We start from the raw sequence: 19,726 nt of genomic DNA on the forward strand, positions 1-19,726 counted from the left end.
TGTATATGGCTATAGTAAAAAAAGAAAATAGGCAGTAGCAAATATTGGACAGGATATGGAAAAACTGGAACCCTCATACATTGCTGGTGGGATTTTAATATAGTACAGCCACTTTGGAAAACAGTCTGGCATTTTTAAAAAATGTTAAACATAGATTTACCATATGACCCAGAAATTCTACTTCTAGGAATCTACCCAAGTGAAATGAAAATATATTTACAAAAGGCTTGTGTGCCAATGTTCATAACAGCATTATTCTTAATAGACAAAACAAAACAACTGTCCATCAACCAGTGAATGGATACACAAATCGTAATATATCTATACAATGAACACTGTTTGGCAATAAAAAGGAATGAAGTACTGCTATATGCTACAGTGTGGATGAACCTCAAAAACAATATGCTAAATGAAAGAAGCTAGACACAAAAGATCACATACTGTATGATTTCATTTATATAGCATTCCCATAAAAGGCAAATCTGTAGAGACAGCAAGTAGATTAGGAGTTGACTGGCTCTGGCAGGGGGTGCCAGTGGGTAACTGCACATGGGCTCGAGGTTTCTCTTCAGAAATGGTCTAAAATTAGATAGTGATGATAAGTGCACAGCTCTGTAAATTTACCAAAAAGCATTGCATCGAATGCTGAAACTGGTGAATTCCATAGCATGTAAATTATAACTCAGTAATGCTATTTTTTAAATAAAGTGTGAACTGTGTTCATTTTTTAAATTTTTGCTTATTTCTGTGTAGGTTCTCATTGTCATAAAATGAGGACAATCAGTGAAATACTTTTTCGCTTTCTGAAATGAGGTGGATTCCGGAGCTATCGTGAATGCTTCAGCTTTCTCAACTCAGTAGGGAACGCTTTGGTTTTTCAGGACAGCAAACTGAACCCTGAAACTAATAGCCTGCAGGCACCAGCTGAGGATCGTAACATCTGAAAACAATAGAAAGTCCAGTCAGTAAATGCAAATCAATAACACTGGCTGATGATTCCACGTAAGTAAAGAGAGATTTTTAAGATGGAGTGTCTTGACTCTAGCCATTAAACTTCTCATTCACCAGTTCTTCATTAAATGCCTGCCTTAACCAGGGCAATTGAGTCTAAGATATCAGACATTTTTGAGTTATGGAGATCACCTGCTTCATTTTTGGCCTTGGGCACAGGATAAAAGGAACTGAGTTGAATATTCCCCCAGAGAATGATGTAAGGAGAGGTAATTGGCAGCACCTGGAAGATACCATCTTGGAACAACTGCCATAGATGTGCTTATGGAAGCATAAGTACATTTAAGAAGAGGCACCGAGTCTCATTGTGTTAAAATGCTAGGGACCTCATTCAAGCATCAGATTTAAGAACTAGGTGTGTGTTTATGCGTGTGTGTGTGTGTGTGTGTGTGTGTGTGATAGAGAGAGAGAGAGAGAGAGAGAGAGAGAGAGAGAAAGAGAGAATTCTCTGGCCTTATTTTTGAGAATGGGAATAGCTTGGGCACCCAGGTGGCTCAGTGGTTGAGCGTCTGCCTTGGGCTCAGGTCATGATCCCAGGGTCCTGGGATCAAGTTTTGCATCGGACTCCCCACAGGGAGCCTGCTTCTTCCTCTGCCTATGTCTCTGCCTCTCTCTGTGTGTCTCTATTTGTTTCTTTTGTAGGGATCTCATTGTGGGGGTGCAATCCTAGCATTCTCCTGATCGGATAGACTAACACATATACTTTATCAGCCTTCTTTGGTTGGTAGTAAGTGAGTAATAGGAATAGAAGGTGTCCCAAAGTTGCTACCCAAACAGCAAAAACAAAAACAACTCATTTCTCAGTGTATAATATGAGGATCACTGGTATCAGAATAACCTTGTAGGGGGCAAGAAGTGTGAGTATCTTATTTTAACAATCAGAGACGTGAGTGGCTGTACTATGCCGTGCTCTGTTTCTGAGGAAACAGTGGTGCATAAAAGAGACCAAAGTCCCTGCTTCATGGAGTACTTGTTCTACTAAATTGTTCTCCAACTGTAGGCCCTGAACCAACAGCATCTCCTTTGCTTGGGTACATAGACATGTACAGTTTCTGGCCTTGCACTTGACCTACCTAACAAATCAGAAACTTTGAGGGGGCAGCCTGACAATACAAATGCTAATACGCTCTCTAAGTGTTGATGTGGGATAAGTGTTTGAGAAGCACTCTTCGAGGGCAGGGTTTCTCAACTTTAGCACTGTTGACATTTTGGGCTAGAAAATTCTTTGTTGTGGGGCTGTTCTGAGCAGTGTAAGATTTTTAGCACAAGAGATGCCATGTAGCTCTCTACCCTAGTTTTGACAATAAAGAATGTCTCCAGATAGTGTGAAATGTCTCCTGGGGGTGCAGAATCATCCCAGGTGAGAACCAGTGCCTTAGGGCAAGGCTGTTCAAGATGGCTTGCTGACTGGTACTATTAGCATCACTTCAATCACATCTCTAGGATGAGTGAGGAATCCACGTTTTAAAAAGTCCTTCTAGTGATTGTGATGCTGCTAAGGTTCAAGAACCACCATCCTAGTGGAAGAGATAGACACGTGCAAACCATTCAGAATGAGTAGTGTGCTACACATAAGATCTATAAGAAGGAGTGTCTTCACTTTACCCATTCAACATCTCCTTTCAGAAGGATAAGGAGGATATGGAAGGAGGACAGGGTGTTCCCAGGAAGAGAAAGGTTGTAGTTTTAAATAATATAGTCACGGAAGGTTTCATTGAGAAGGTGATTGATCAAAGAGTGAAGGAAGTGAGGAGTGAAGAGAGAATGGGGAAGAATGCTCCGGGCATTGAGAAGGGAAAGAGCAAAGGCCCTGGGGCAGATGTATGTCTAGTAGGTTAGAGGCTAGTAGGTAGCCCAGGGTGATCAAGTAGAGGAGTCTGGAAGTAGTTAGAAAACAAGTAAGAGAAGTAATACATGGATGAATCAATGAACAAGTTTACCTTGACTTCTATATATGCAAGTTATGTGGCTTTGAGTGTATTTTGTGATCTTTTTAGACCTCAGCTTTTTCTTTTATAAAGCAGGATTAATACTTGTTCCCTAGAAGTCTGCTTTGAAAAATAAAATGCTCAAATGATGGTAAACTTTCAAGAGGTTTGTCAGATTACATTGCTTATAGTATGTGATCAATAAATTGTATATGTGTTATAAGAAAACAAAACTAAACCTAGGAAAATTTAGACCTACCATGTCTGAATCTCTGTGATGGAGACTGGTAATCTGGGCTTGTAATAAGTCCCGCAAAATGATTCTTGAATATGTACACTATTTTGAAACTCTTTATTCTGCTCATATACAGTATTTGTATCCTGGTCCCATTGATTATTTGAAATGCCTTGTCAGTAGAATTTTTCAGGTGTGAATATTAACATATGAGGTTCCAAGGCTTTCCTAAGAAGGAACCAAATTGTAGATCAATATGGCAAGTTCAGGAGATTACACTGAGAGGCTTTTAACTTCCGGGTGAAGCTCTCTAGGGTGAACATTCAGAAGAGGACACCAGGGGAACTGACCCTTTTTTGGTTTGCTCCAGCCAATCAACAATACTAAGAAATAGAAATACTTCGTGATCCACTGTGCAAGGAAAATAACTGTGAGGTAAATAAGGTATTATGTCGACTATGATGTCCCTAAGGTTGGTACAGTTATCCAAGCAAAAGATTCCTTGTACCCAGTTATGTAAGTTTTTGTTTGTTTGGTTTTTTCTTTTCTTTTCTTTTTTGTACTCAATCCACCTCTCCCTGATGAGTTGCCTGTCTTTATCATTATGCTTTGGTAACTTAATATAATAACCTTGAACTTTTGTAAACACCTCTCCTCTTAAAGGCTCGGTGTTTGGGGCCATTTTCAGTTTTTAAAAATAAGCTATTCTTCAATATGTTACTCTCCGGTTATTTTGCTCCACCTTATTTGCCTTAGGGAACCTCGGAGATTAAATCTTACCAAATCTTGAAGCTGCCATGATTTGAACTGCTAGGTTTTTCTGCCTTAATTTCCCCTCTGTGAGTTCAAGAGGTCAGACGTAGTTTGAGGCAACACTTAAGGAGTCTGTATCTTGAAAAAGCAATTGGATTAGTTGGGTTGAATCTCTTTCCTTTTTTTTTTTCCACATTGAAATGATGGGGTGGGAGAGTGTCAAGATGAGTTTTAAATTGATTTATTTGGAGATAAAATGCACCAAAGCTGAAGAGGAAATGCCTTCTCATTATTTAGTTGCTGAGCTGCACCTGAGAGTTCATGATGATGCCAAGAGTATAAGTGAAAGCACCCAATTTTTGTTCAGTTAATTCACACATACATTATAAATATTATAAATTAATTATAATACTTATAAGATATATACCCAAGCAATTTAAGGAAGTTTAAAAAAGCAAGGGTGTTGCAGTTTGTCTTCTATCTACTGAACTACATTACTTTTAACAACTTCTCATTTTAGGCCCCTGCAATATTTAATTTATCACCCCTTCAATTTCACCTACTAGAGAATTGAGAATTAAGGATATTTTCGCCTGTTCCAAAGCTCTTATGAACTTTCACCTTCAAGGATTAGGCACAACACAGTCACCAAACCTTTTCCCCACTGCAGTGTCCGCCAAAAGACATTTTCAATTAAAGTTGCTCCTAAGAGTATCAGAAAAAATAAAGGACACCTGGTTAAATTAGAATTTCAGATAAACAGCAAGTACATTTTTAGTGCACATATTTTCCATGCACTATTTGGGATATAAAAATCTATTTGTGGTCTGTCTGAAACAACATTAATTGGGGAGTCTTGTAGTGATTTGTTAAATCAGGCCACCCTATTGGCTTCTCTTGGGATTGATGTTATTGGACTACAGGAATATCCAATTGTGATCATTAAGCTTCAACCTAAGGGAATCTTGGAGACAAGTTATTTGGCTTCTCTACCAGAAGGAAATTAGGACCAAATTCTATTCTCTGAAGAAAAGACAATTTAGAACCTAAGACTTCATTTTTTTTGAGAAACAGCTAGGGTCAAAAGCCACTGTCATGTTTCCCTAAGATGAGTGAAGCAGGAATTAGAGGTATTTCTCCTTAGGCCCTAGGGTGAATATTACCATGTGAAAAATGAAGAACCCAAGAAGATCACAACATGTCTTTTTCTCTTTTAAGTCTTCATGGATCTGGGTCACAGCTGAACGTTTATACAATCTACTTTTCAATTTGTTAGGGGATCAAAGGTCTATCCTAAAGGTAGCTACACCATTATCACATTTATCATCTGTGTGAATCCTTTTGCATACAGAAATACCTAGTTACATCTGAGTCCCGTTAATACAAAGCTTAGCACAAAGAAACCTGTGCCTCCTCACTTTTCTTCCTCTCGATGATCATGGCTACAGTGGACACAGTCCAGCTTAGTTTGAGATTTAGCAAAGGGGCTTGGTGGTTTCTTCTCATTATGACAAGGATGAACTTGTCACGTCGTGGAAAACGAGGTATTGCGAAGAAGGAGGCAAAGACCCGGAATAATCAAATCTACTTTTTTTTTTTAAGACCACTAACTCAAGGTATTTGTTATTACAGGATTCTGAATATTACTATGGTGACAGTCACCCTCCTTTTCATCTAGAGAACTGTTCTCAGGATCTACAGAAGAGAGGTATGCTCAGATTTACTCCTTTTAAACTCCTTAATACTCTTATTAGAAGCTACGTTCAGTAATTCCCTTTGTAATCCGCCTTATCTGGCTTCTGGAGTATTTATTTTGATTAATCACTTTGATCCATGGTAATAATTTCTTGCCAGGAAAAGCTCTGAGGAAAGAAATGATGTGCTGTTTTATGTTGAAGTATCTCCTGAAGGAACATGGTTCTGGGGGTTAAACAGCTCTAAGTCTGTTGAAGGTGGGGAGGTGAGTGGCCACTGGTAAAGTGAGGATGGATGCTGAGGGGAGGCATTTGTGTCAGAGCTATGTGGTAAAATAGGAACAGAGTTTCTCCTAAAACCCCCACGTAGTTATAATAAACAGTTTAACATCAAAATGACTGCAGGCGTCCTGTTATTGTACTCACCTGGAAGTGAAACAAAACAGCCTTTTCTCACTTCAGAGGACTGGAGTTTCAAACTGTGATATTCTGTTCTAAAAAGGATTTAGAATTCTAAATTTTTTGGGTTTCACATGTCCTACAAAATCCTAAACGCAACTGATAACTGTCTGCTAGACCATTATATTTTCCCGGGGTGAGATACACAAAGATAACAAAATCAGAAACATAAGCTTTATATATTTGCTGTTGGAAGTGGGAGTGCTTGAAAGTTTAGATCAGAGGTTTGCAGACTTCTGTAAAGGGACTAAATGGTAAACATTTTAGGCTTTGTGGGCCTCACGGTTTCCTTTACTCAATTTGGCCTTTACTCAATTGTAGAAGGAAAGCAGTATTAGGCCACATACAAGTGAAGGAGTGCAGACACTGAAATCTGATGTTGACATTCTCATGTATCCTCAAGAATTTTTTGTAAAGATATTCTTTGAGAGCACGAGGTTGCTCATGAGCAGAGGAAGGACAGAGGGAGAGGGAGAAGCAGGCTCCCCACTGAGCAGGGAGCCTAATAGGGGACCCAGTCCTGGGGCTCCATGATCATGACCTGAGCAGAAGGCGGACACAACCAACTGAGCCACCCAGGCACCCCTGTAATTTTATTTTGTGTGTTTTGTTTCACGTTTTTGTTTTCTAGCTCAAAGGCTAGATTTGGCCTTAGGTTGTAGTTTGCCTCTGCTTTAGATCCTAAACCAAGGCAAAGCCTCCTGCGAATCTCTGCATACTTTGTACTCATTATCATTGCAGAGACCTTATGCTACACTCCTGTTATAGTTTTCCAAAAAGACCCAGGCCCAAGGCAGAAGTGGTTAGTGCCTCACGGGGCCGGACAGCATATCTTAAGCTGTGCCTTGTGGGAGGAGGAAGGAGCGTCAGGTATTGACGATACCTGGTCTGGCTGTTTATTGCCAGAAGTCTGTGGACAAACCTTGTGCACCTGGGCTGTTCTGCTTCCCAGCCAGTGACCTTCCACCTGCTTTAACTTTAGTCTTGTAGCTCTTAAGCTAGTTAGCAGAACTTTAGGGAGCTAGAAGTTTGGCAGCTGTTTTTCAACATAGCAGAAGGTCAGAAGGCAGAAGGTTTCTTTATATTACATTTTTATTGTTTCTCTGTGATTAAAGGGTTTGATTTCAAACACTTGACAAGAGTTGTTTGAACATAGATCTGCCTCAGTGTAGGCAAACTCAAGTGAAAGAAACTAACAAACCCGTGGACCCCCTCCCATCCTTTATTCTCTACACCAAATAAATAGATCAATTGGGGCATGATGATTGAATAAAAATAATTCTTTGCAAAAGAAATAATTGTAAGCAGTTCTCAAATGTTTTCTTAAAATCACTGAAGCTTTCTCTAAATAATACACTTGCTGAATGTTGAAAATAAGACTATATGTAAAAATGAAAAGCTTTCCTTCCTTGTGTGAGCTAATAATGTGCTGTGTGACCTTAGATAGGTTACTTCACTTCTCTGTACCTGAGTTAAATAAAATGAGGAACTTGAGGCATATGAATTCAAAGGGTTCCTGGGTATACCTAAAAAGATGAAATAATAGAATATAGAGTGTAGGTGTCTCATAACCACTGAGTAAAAGAGCATTATTTTCTCACCATGGTGTTATAGGCTTAATTATGTTCCTCCAAAATTAATATATATTGAAGTCCTAACCCTGTAGTACCTCAGAATGTGACCAGGTTTGGAGACTGGGCTTTTGAAGTGGCAATTAAGGTTAAGTGAGGTCACATGGGTGCACCCTAACCCAGGTGACAGTCTTTGGAGATAGGCCTTCAAAGAGGGGACTGAATGAGACAGTAGGCTGGGGCCATTGGATGACAGCCTTTGGTGCCTTTTAGAGAGCTACTAGGGATGCCCTAGGACAGAGTGAAGGCCATGTGAGGACACAGAAAAAAGCTGCGTGCAAGCTAAGGAGAGTGGCCTCAGGGAGAAGCCAGAACTGCAACCACCTAGATATTTTAGCCTTGTCTAGAACCTCGAGAAATTTCTTAAGGCACCCAGTCTGTAGTATTTTGTTATGACAGCCTTAGCACACTAATATACGTAGTGTTGCAAAGAATGTGTGTAGGAGTGCCATCCTTGAGCTGACCTCATGAAGCAAAGGAGTAGTGTGAACTTGATTCCCTCCCCATTCCTTGCTCCGCCTAACCACTCCTGGTCTGGAGCGCAGGGTGGGGTTGGATTTGAAAGAAGAGGTGAGGGGTGCCTGAGTGGCTCAGTGGTTGAGCGTCTGCCTTCAGCTCAGGTCATGATCTCGGAGTTCTGGGATCGAGTCCTACATTGGACTTCTAATGGAGAGCCTGCTTCTCCCTCTGCCTATGTCTCTGCCTCTTTCTCTGTCTTTCATGAATAAATAAATAAAATCTTAGAAAGAAAGGAAAGAAAGAAAGATCATTGGATTGTGTGGACCTTCCTGGCTTTCTTTGGAGAAAAGTTTCAGGGTTCTGAACATCAATAAAAGATAAAATCTTAATCTGTTAGCAGCATATTTTTCATATGTCTTAGTGAGAATTCAGAGTTAAACTTCTTATTTGCCAGATACTGCTTTCATACCATTATTGATATAGAGAAGCCATTCTCAGATGTTTTTGTCTCTTTCATACCCTTCAGTCCTACAGGACTTCAAAGCTTTTATATGTGGGGTATGGCTATAGATATTTATATATTAGAAAGTAAAAATGAGAAATTTGCTAATTGCTTCATTTAGAATAAGCCTATTAACACAAATAACATTTTTTATGAAAAGGGATTTTCCCAAAGCAAAAACAGTGAAGAGCAGAACCTTTTCCTCCACATTTTTGTAAGTTTTTTAGTGTCTAGCCTAGTAGAAGGTAGCTGGATTGGCATATCTGCTTCTGCCTTCAAACTGTTGCGATATCACATATTATACTAGATTCAGAGAACTGCAGTATACACAAGAGCATGAGAAAGGCAAGTGCCACCTTGGCATCAGGAGGAAAGTACTTGAGGTTTCATGGATGTCCTGCACAGCCCTATCAGGACTTGTGAGATCAGTTTGAGAACCTCTGCTAGGGCAATATACCCAGAAAAAGGTGATTTATGGTTTCTCTAGTAAGACTTGGTTGCCTGCCCTGTTGACCAGGCACAAACTTCTCCTCGTAGTTGCCTTTTTAAAACTATGTCTAAAATGGTTGTCAGTGGAACACTTGTAAACATGTAACTGAACAACTCAAAATTAGGACCACTTCGTATGTAGGGCACAAATGGCCCTGCACAATTTAAAGGTACGGCTGAAAATAAATGAAGGCAAAGAGGAACTGTTGCTTGTAACCCACATGGCCTGTAAGGCATAGTGGGTTTTTTTGGTTTATTTTTTGCACCTGATTTAGATTTGCATTTACCTATGCATAGGATCTGTCTCCATCAGTCACATATTTGACGGCTACTAAAGACTGCAGTGATTAGAAAATCTAAGGCAGAGAATTTGAGCTATATGGCTTTTCATCCTATGAATGAGGAAATGAATGTCCACATAGGCTGGATGTATTGCCCAGGATTACCCAACCAAGAAATACAGCACTTGAGATAGGAAAGACCTTGTTTTTACATGGTACTGTGCCATACCTATACTACTATCCTCGGCCAGCTTAGCAACTCAAGCTGAATGTAATTGTGAACTAAATCAGAGACTATAGAGTCCAAGGGTGATCATTTGGTTGTATAAAGACTCCCGAAGACTGGAGTCAAGAGAGAAAAATAATAAGACTTCAGTGGATTTGGGGCAAACTTTGAAATTCAGGGAGGGGTAGGACGGGAACAGGTTAACCCAGTGAAAGGAAGAATTTTGAAAAAAAAAAACATAGGGGCAGGTGGCCAGAAAAAAAAGCTTTGTGAACATGGGCTGGTGGAGAGGTGGTGGTGATCAGGGGTGAGGGGAACAGTTGCTGAGGAATAAGGAGCAAGGAGACTGACAGATGGGGTGGTGGTAGCAACACCCTCTCTGAATCCAAGCTTTCATTTGTTAGATGCTTCATCTAACAGGGGTGGCAGGTAAGTGGCTCTTACCTGGAGCTTGACAAAGGATTCCATCCAAGCTTTTGGCCCTGAAACTCCCATCACTGAACCAACCCAGCTAACTAGCCACAGATGTTTTGTTTATAACCGGAGGAATTCATGTGAGGTTGGTGATGACATTTCCCTGTCTATAAAATGCTGATAGTTAAACAGTGATACTCTGTGCAGCATTTGGAATCTCCATCTTGAGAGGCAGTTCTTAAGTGTAATGGTTTAATGGTCATTTAGCATGATGGGCCTTTGGAGTGTAATATCATTTGCCTGCCAGTTAAAATGAACGCTTCTCTGTGGGAAGTCAAAGATCATGTCAGCATAACTTGGGTTAGGTGAAGGAGCGCATCAAGATGTGAATGCTAAAATTGAGAATAGGGAATAAAATCTCTTGTATGCCTAGCCTGTTCATAAATCCAGTGTAATTAAAGAACACCACTAATACCTACCAAATGGGAAATACACTCTGAATCGGTGAAAAGTTTGACTTATTTCTAAAGAAGTGATGCTTTATTATCTTGTCTATTTTTCACCTGTCCTCTGCGTAATGCTTTTCTAATTTATTGATAAGGTTGAGGTTACCACAATAAAGAAGCTGAACTTCTTGCCTGTCCTGAAGCTGCTGTGTCCCTCCTCTTGCTGCATTTGTGGAAGGAGGAGGTGTGGTCCCTGCCTTTCGGGGCCAGTGTTATACCCTTAGCCTCTCAAGGGGGCCTCTTCCCCATTCAGGAACATCATTGCTCCAATTTACCCTTCTCTCTCCTAGTCTCTTCCATCTGTTTCTGCTCACAGATTGTTTCTTTTTCCTTCACTTAGAAAAGCTCCCTGGCTGTTTGGACATACTTGTGTTACCCTCTGCACATAACCTTGAGCTGTGCACAGTCCCACCCTGGCTGCTCCTGGGGTAGCCACTATTGCATGCCTATGGCATGGCGGGGGCTGCAACTGATCACATCCATGTTCTTGGCTCTCTTGTCTGGCTCCTCATCTTTCTCAGTGTTTCCTCTTATTTTTTGGTCAGGATTGGTGGTCTACCTTCCTGCTCCTGCTCCATGCTCATCATGGGCAGTGTCACCTGCACCCAACTTTTCATAAGCATCTTACCCTGCCTTTGAATGTATATACCTTCAGCTCTGCTCTTTCCTTTAAGCTCCAGAGCCAGATACTCAACTGATAATCATCCACGTCTACCTCCAACTCACCATCTCAAAGCCAGACTTCAACATTGTCCTCCTTTACTGCTAGGCACAGCTGCTGTCCTCCACATCCTGGAGCAGGGGTCCACAAGCTGTAGCCAGTTGGCCAAATTCAGCCTGTACACAGTTCTGTAAATGATTTATTGGAACATACCCCTACCCATTTTTTAAAGTATTTTCAAGGGGACTGAGTGACCTGTAAAATGTAAGATATTTATATCTGACTGCCCCACCCACTTTTTAAAAAAGATTTTCTGTATTTATTCATGAGAGATACACAGAGGCAGAGACATAGGCAGAGGGAGAAGCAGGCTCCCTGCAGGAGCCCGATGTAGGACTCAATCCCAGTACCCCGGGATCACACCCTGAGCTGAAGACAGGTGCTCGACCACTGAGCCACCCAGGCATCCCTATATCTGAGCCTTTACAGAAGGAATCTGTCAACCCCTGTCCTGGAACGCGAAAATCCTTTGAAGGGCTTGATAGTACCCACCAAAGGGTTTTATCTCCAGACTTTTTTTTATTCAGAGATTGGAGAATTTGCATTTGTAACAAGTTCCCAGGTAATGCTGGTCTGGGAGCTACCCATTGAACAGACTCCCAGAACAGTGTTCTCAATTACATTGTCATTCACTTCGATCTTCCAAATGAGCTTAAATTTCTCCTCCTCATCAAATCTACATACTGAAATGATTTTTTAGAAATACACATTCATCTAAAACGTGACAAGTTTTCAGGGACTTCGTCTTACCTACAGGTAGGTTTCATCTCCTTGAACAAAGTATGGATCCCAGTAAAAGGAAAATGACATAAACCACAATAGTTAACCGCATGAGCGGTCTTTATTTTGTATCAAGCCCTTGACAGCATTAACTCCTGGAATCCTCACAATGACCCAGTGTGGTAGGAACTTTTATCAATTCCATTTTCCAGATGAGCACACTGAGATTCAGTGCCAAGGTCATGGGGCAGGAAGGTGGTACAATCAAAATTTGAACCTGAGCAGTCTGGATGCAGAGCCTATCTATGCTGCACTGAATCTCTTTATAACCCCTTACTCAGTGCCCCCCCCCTTAGTTTTGTTACAGTATTACCTTAATAGGTACAATTAGAAACCTAGATACATTCTCCTGTGCTAATAGTTCCTGTACAACTATAAAACCAAACCAAAGTGAATACAAAGACACAATTCCAATAAAATCTAAGTTAACATTAAATTGATGTTACACATGATACTGAATATTTTACTAAATATTAATTGTCTTTTGCAACATGAATTGGTATCTATTTGCTACAGTGAGGCTCTTGTGGGTTCAACCTAACTACAGCCTGAGGCATGTTCTGTTATTGCATTTCTTTTTCAAACTCCTGTGAAACCATTTTTACACAGTAATATAATGATTATTTGCCTGAATGTGTCATACAAATATTGTGTTGACCTCATTTCCCCTCATCAAACTTTCTAGGTAGTAAGACTTGCCACCCATGCCATCAAAAGAAAAGTGTTGGCTCTGAATCCTAGAGGGGTTCTGTGCTTTCAGGTGGTTAGTCACAGACCCTCGTTTGAGGAATCTGAAGTGTAGCTCCTGGGCGGACATCTAGAGCCCTTCACAGTGGATCCCAGGATACCCTTCCTTACTTCCTCTTACTACTTTCTTGTCTTTTAAATTTCACCAGTACTAAACTGCATGTAAGCTTAGGTGTCCAGTGAATTGCTTCATTTTTTCAGGCTTTGGTAAGAACTCTCCTCTGAATGACTCCTCCAATCCTTAAGCCCACCCCTCAAATCCAGTGTACTCCCAAGCCCTAGTCATCCTGTAAAATTCCATTTGAACACAGACTTCTCAGCAACCCACAAAATGGCCTGTGTGTAGCAGAACAAACTAATGCCTCAGTAATGCCCGGCAAGGTCCTTGTGAGCTACCTCCTGTCCTACACTATGGTTCGAGGTGAGCTCCACAGTGTCACAGCAAGCTTTAAGAAATAGGCTTTGTGAAGAATGAGAACACCGAAAAAGCCAGAAGCAGCAAGAGAAGCAGTTTTGTAGGTCCACTAACTTCCCCTCACCCTGCAAACTGTGCTGCTGGGTCCCAGTACTTGCTGGCCTCACTCACACTGGGGGATTTAGGTTCCACATGTAAAGTATTCTCCCTCTGTTTCTCTTCCTTTTCCAGGGAAAGCTTGAGGGAGCATCTCTCTCAGTGGAGGGATAATCAGACCTGCTTGGCAGCAGGCAGACTGGGTCTTGGAGTAGCAGCTATTCAATAGAGTTGTCTTGGAAAACCAGCTGCCCAGCATCTAGATACCTTAAAACCCATCGAAAGTTGCTTATCCGTCCTGTGGGAGGAAGGGAGCCTGCTGAGGTTGGGTCATTGGTCCCTGTGGAGGCTGACTTTGGGTGCAGTCCCAATAAATGGCTAAAGGGGGAACTGCTTCGGTGTTCAGGCAACTTGGAATTGGACCTCTGTGTTCTTTTCAGATCTGCTTGCACACTCCTCTGCCCTCATAATGTTCCAGTCCTGTCAGGTCTTCAGTGGCCCATTAAGTTGAAAAAGCAACTTTGGAAATTCTTCTAAGAAAAATGTACAAAAATAACAAAAGAATGTGTAGAGGCGGGATCCCTGGGTGGCACAGCGGTTTGGCACCTGCCTTTGGCCCAGGGCACGATCCTGGAGACCTGGGATCAAATCCCACGTGCATGGAGCCTGCTTCTCCCTCTGCCTGTGTCTCTGCCTCTCTCTTTCTCTCTCCCTGTGTGACTATCATAAATAAATAAATAAAATTAAAAAAAAAAAGAATGTGTAGAGGCTTGGGATTTTTCCATTGACTACCATTGAAATCAAATTGAACACCAGGCAGATTTCCAAGTCAAGTGTCAAATAATGAGTCCCCATTGAGAGCAAAGTAGTTACGGTGAGATTATAGGTGCCTATTGAAGTGATCAGAGATTGACAACTCCTTTCTACCAAGGAAAGTGCAATTCTATATCTCTGGATGGGTTATACAGAAAATAGGGCTTGATATGTGTGTTGTAAGAACTATCAAATTAAAATAATTTTGCTGGGCCACATTAGCACTGAAAATCCTTTCAATGCTGATTCGGTAACAGTATAAAGTGCATGTGTTACATGTGGGTGTTAGTTTCTTTTAAAATCTATCCTGATACTGTCTGGATGTAGAAAATCAAGGTTTTTGAAATCAAAATAATTCATTTAATATACAACAAGAATAGAAGACACTTCAGAAGCACATCTATAATGCATGATAGCATACTTAGTGTTGAATCCACTTTGAAGACTGATAAGGCTTTTAAAAAGTAAATCACTGTCAAAATACTTCATATGTTAATATCATTTGTGGCTACTTTCCATTTCTGTTTCTGTGAAGCAAGAAATCAACAGTCTATCTCCCTTTTGTACAAAAAAACTGAATAATTCTTAATACAGTGTAGTTCTTTATTCACTTAAGTAGATGTTGTTATAAATGCCTTACAGTGAACGTACACTTAAAATCACTCGTTGCAGTTGTTTGTATATGATTCTTTCATAATATTAAGTTGGCTTGTAAATCTGATCAACTTTGTATTTGTGTGCCTTATTTTTATATTGGAAAAAATCTGATATGAGGTACAGAGTGGATTTATAGAGTTCAGAAGAAAAAATCTGATATGAGGTACAGAGTGGATTTATAGAGTTCAGAATATATGGCTCTTATACAAATATGAAACTAATTTAAACTAACTAAAATAATGCTTTATGATCCTTATAAAATTTAGTTTAACACTTCTTGTAATTGGATAATTACGTTCAAAATCAAAACTTTGGAAAAGGGAAAAATAATGATGAATTATTCAAAGATTCCAGCTTTCTAGAATGTACACATATGGATTAATGTCCTTCCTCTAAATTTAGCATTATATAAGTCAAAAGTTCTCTAAGCAATAACCTGTTGCCTGTCATTAAATATCAGAAATTGGTTTTTTTTTTTTCGTATCTAGATAATTATCTGTTGTATGGATACATGATAGTGTATACTAACTATTCCTTTTGGTAGACCTAAAATACTTCTAATTTTTGCATCTTATGAAAAACCAACATACGTTTATCATCATTATTTCTTTAGGGTGAGTTCTTAGAAATGGAGCTATAAGATCACTAAGTCAAAGGGGGTCTTTATTCATGCCGACGGAGTGTTTTTCAGGGGAGGTAGATGAATTTACATTGCTATCAGTGAATTAAATTATTCATTTTACTAGTTTGCCAGTATAAGATTTTATAATTTTTAAAAATACCATTTGGTAAGTCATCTCTGCCGTCTGCTGTGAGATACTTTGTCATTAGGTCTATTCCTGGTTTCTGTATTTGATTCCATGGGTGCATCTGTTGATTCCTTAATTATTATAATTTTATAGCCTTTAATAATTGAGGGAGTCAGTCCCTCTCATTATTCTTTTTGTTGTTTTCAGAATTTTCATGGTCAAACCTGCCTACTTATTTGATGGTCTGATTCACATTTGTATAGTTCAGGGAGACTTTGAGTGCGGTATTCTTTCTCCAATCCAGAGTGATTGGCTTACTTCTATGGTTATCCATATATTTTTTTTCATGTTGGAAACCTGATGACTTTACCAAGGTGCCGCCTTGTTAATCACTTATTCTTTATCTTCCCTCCTGCCTGCTAGGACATAGTATAGACCTTTTTCATTTGTTGGTTTGGACCTGCCTTTATTTCAGAGAATTATTTGTGACTATTTTTGTTACTCATTTTGTTAAGACTATGTTTATAATTTTAATAATTTACTAGAATATATTTGCATTTCTTGTATAACCTTGATTCGATTTAGATATCAGTAATTTTTTTCTCCATTTTAACATGCAAATTTCATTTTGCTATTTCTCCTGGTCTGTTTTACATATATACAGAATCTCACCCCCTCCACTGCTATTACCTTGGTCTGATCCACTGTCCTCTCTTGCCTCCCAGTGGACCTCTGCTTTGTACTTTTGCCCTTCTACCGACTATTTTTAACACAACCATTGGTGTTCCAGTAATGTGGGTCCTGACACTCTTCAAAGTCCTGGAATGGTTCCCTATTTAACTTGGATAAAAGCCAAAATCCTTACAGTGGCCTACAAGGACCTACAGACTTTGTTTTCCTTCACCTTCCCGTAACATGTGTATTATCTTTCTGACTCCTCTGTAGCAGCATTATTCGCCTTGCACTGTGTCCCAGCATCACATGGCTATCCCATAACCACAGAAGGCACACTCCCACCTTGCAACCTTTTCCTTGCTTCCTCCTCCTACCTGGAATGCTGTTCCAACCAATTATTCATTTAGCTAATGACCACATCCCCTTCAAGTCCTGGCTCAAATCTTACCTTCTGTGTAAAGGTGCTCTACTCTATTTAATATTCTAAGCCATGAATAGTCCTTCCCTCCTAGACCTCTTCCTCTCCTATACCCTGATCTGCCTTTTGTCATAGCTTTTACTTTTGAGCCTTCTGTTTCAGAAGTTTCCTTTCTGAAACTTATTAACAGCAAACTTTCTCTGAGGGCCAGATGTAAAATTTTCTGCTTTGTGGACTCCATTGGTCCACAAAGCAGAATAGCTACTCAGCTTTGCCCTTCTAGCATGAAAGCTGTCACAGCATAGAAAACATGCTTTCTCATTATTTTTTTTTAAAGTAGCTGTGTTCCAGTAAAACTTTATTTACAAAAACAGATGACAAGCCAAATTTGGCCCATGGGCCATTATTATTTAATATTTTACATTTTATTACATTTGTCTTTTTCTAGGTTAATAGTATCTTGCATGAATGATTAGCTTATAAAACCATTTGGGCCTAGCATTTTCTTGGTGGAAGTACTTTTCTATTTCATTAATTGTTATAGAATCTTTCTGGTATTCCGGTTCTTTTCAAGTCTATATTACTATACTAAATTGTTCAGTTTTCTTTTTAATCTCTCTACCTCTGGTCATGTCTTTTATTCTAAATATTAATAAATTCCTTCTCTTGATTATTCGTGTCAGAGATTTTACTATTTTTAGTCTTTTCAGAGGATCAAAGGGATTTTATTACTTCCTATAGTATGATTTTCTAATTTATCATTTTCTATTCTTATTTTTAATGCTTTATTCTTTGAGCTTACTTTTTTTGAATAATTAGCTCATTAATTACTAGCTTTTTTCCCCCATAGAATTTATAGCTATCATCTTCCCTCAAACAAGTCATTCTAAATCATCCTACATGCTTTGATATGTGATATTAACATTTTTGCTTAGCCTGTTTTTGTTTTTTTTTTTTTTTTTTGATACTTGGGTAAGGTATGTTTCTAAGTATAATTAAAAAAATTATTAACACTTAACTAACTTGTTTTTTCATCAGAGACTAGGATGGTAAGGAAATACCGACTTTTTAAAATTAATTGAGCTTTGCTTCATGGACTAGCAGCAGTTCAACCTTAGAGTTTTTGGTGTTTATGTAAATTTGTAGTATGTTTCATGCTAGAAGTGTTCATTAAATTAAGCCTACTGATAGTGTTCCTCATTACTGATTCTTTTCACTTGCTAATTTATTAGTTACTAAGGCAGACTTGTTGGAATCTTCCAGGATGATGGTGATTTTTAAAATTTTTGTTGACATAGTTATATTAAAAATGCCCTTGAAATACTTCAAAGTCATGTTAATAGGAGCAGATAAATTTACAACTTGTGTTGTCTGCCTTAACATTTTACTGTGATGCTCTTTATTGCAAGTGGTACCTATTGTGAAATCTATTAATATGTCCGTATAGATCACTTCGATTAGATTTTGAAACATTTTTTCTGCTTATAATCTTGTTTTGTCCTTTTATATTAGGTGATTTTAGGGGTAAATATTATAAAGCTGGATTTGTTTTTTTATGGCTGTCTTTATCTTAAACTTTAGTTCATTTCTATTGATGGCAATTACTATAAAATTTCTAGCATATTTTATATTTGTCTTCATCTTTTTTCACCTTTGTTAAAATTTTCTTTGCATTTTTTTCTATACTCTACTAGAAGATATATTCATTGCCCTTCTCTTAATAATTGCTTTAGAAATGAATAATTATACTATTAAGTCAAAATCTAATGGTAATGAAAATCTTTACCTCTTCCCAAACAATATGCAAACCTTCAAATACCTTAACAGGAATAAATGTCTTCCCAGTTGGTATTCTTTTGTTGTGCAGGATTTTAATGCTATCTTATTTATTTTAATCCCAGGAATTTAACATTCTTCTCCTTATCCTCCCCATCCCCCACCTTCTCCTCCTCCTTTCTTCCATTTTAGATTTCCTTTCAGAGTCCTTTTCCTTCTTGATGTACATTGTTTTGCAGGTCTCTGCTGAAGGCTGTGTTGGCTGCCCAAGCTGAATGTAGATCTAGGAACCTTGGGCTGTGGGCAGGGTCAGATCCAGACGTTGGCCAGCTACTCAGGATGCAGGCTTAGGGCATACTATAGATCAGTGATGCAGTGTGCCAAGTGAGCATGCTGGCTCTGGGCTTAGGTATCCTGGGATCACATGGCAAATGTGCAATCTTGAGCAATTCCTTCTATACTTTAAGCTTTAGTTATTTTGTCCTTAAAGTAGGGATGATTATGGTACTGATTCACTGGTTTATCATGATGGTGGATGAAGTTAATGCATTCACAGTGCTCAGATCACTACTTTGGCTAAAGTGAACATTGAAATGTAAACAAATGCATTAATAGGATTAACTGACATTTGTTAGAACTTTTAAATGTTTTTATTATGATATAGTTGTCTATTTATAGAAATTTGCAAAGATATTTTGAGAAGTTCCCATACATCTTACAGACCTTGGTTGAAGTTAAAATCTTATGTAACCATAGTACAATTAAAAAAAAAAAAAAACAGGAAAATTACATCAGTACGATACTATTTATGAAATTGCAGGTCTTATTTAGATTTCACCAGTTATCCCACTAATTTCCTTTTCCTGTTGTAGATACAAATCAGCATCCTATATTATTCCAGCTCAGTTGGCATGTTGTCTTCATCTCTTCCCATCTGTGACTTCTTCATTCTTTCCTTGTCCTTCAAAACGTTGACCCTTTTTTTTTTTTTTTTAAATAAAAAGATTTTATTTATCTGACAGAGCACAAGCAGGGGGAGAAGCAGGCTCTCCATTGAGCAGGAAACTCAGTGTGGGACTTGATCCCAGGACCCTGGGATCACAACCCAAGCTAAAAGCAGACACTAAACCAACTGAGCCACCCACGCACCCTCCTGACACTTCTTAATGTTGGGGCTATTGATGACTGAAAGTTAGATTGAGGTTTCTTATTTTGACTAGCATACCACAGCAGTGATGTGCCCTTCTCAGTATATCATACCAGGGGCCATGACATCAATATATCCTATTAC

At 39.0% G+C, this 19,726-nt stretch overlaps 1 protein-coding gene across 1 annotated transcript in view; it reads left to right on the top strand.

Moving 5' to 3' along the window:
- RARB (retinoic acid receptor beta) overlaps positions 1-19,726 on the top strand; it is a 725,134-nt gene that overhangs the window by 25,294 nt on the left and 680,114 nt on the right. Inside the window, exon 2 of the mRNA XM_072793005.1 lies at positions 5,560-5,635. The gene's annotated coding sequence lies outside the window, so the exon portion shown is untranslated. The remainder of the gene's footprint in view (positions 1-5,559; positions 5,636-19,726) is intronic.

Source organism: Canis lupus, chromosome 22, assembly GCF_048164855.1.
Source record: "Canis lupus baileyi chromosome 22, mCanLup2.hap1, whole genome shotgun sequence".
NCBI classification, from domain to species: domain Eukaryota; kingdom Metazoa; phylum Chordata; class Mammalia; order Carnivora; family Canidae; genus Canis; species Canis lupus.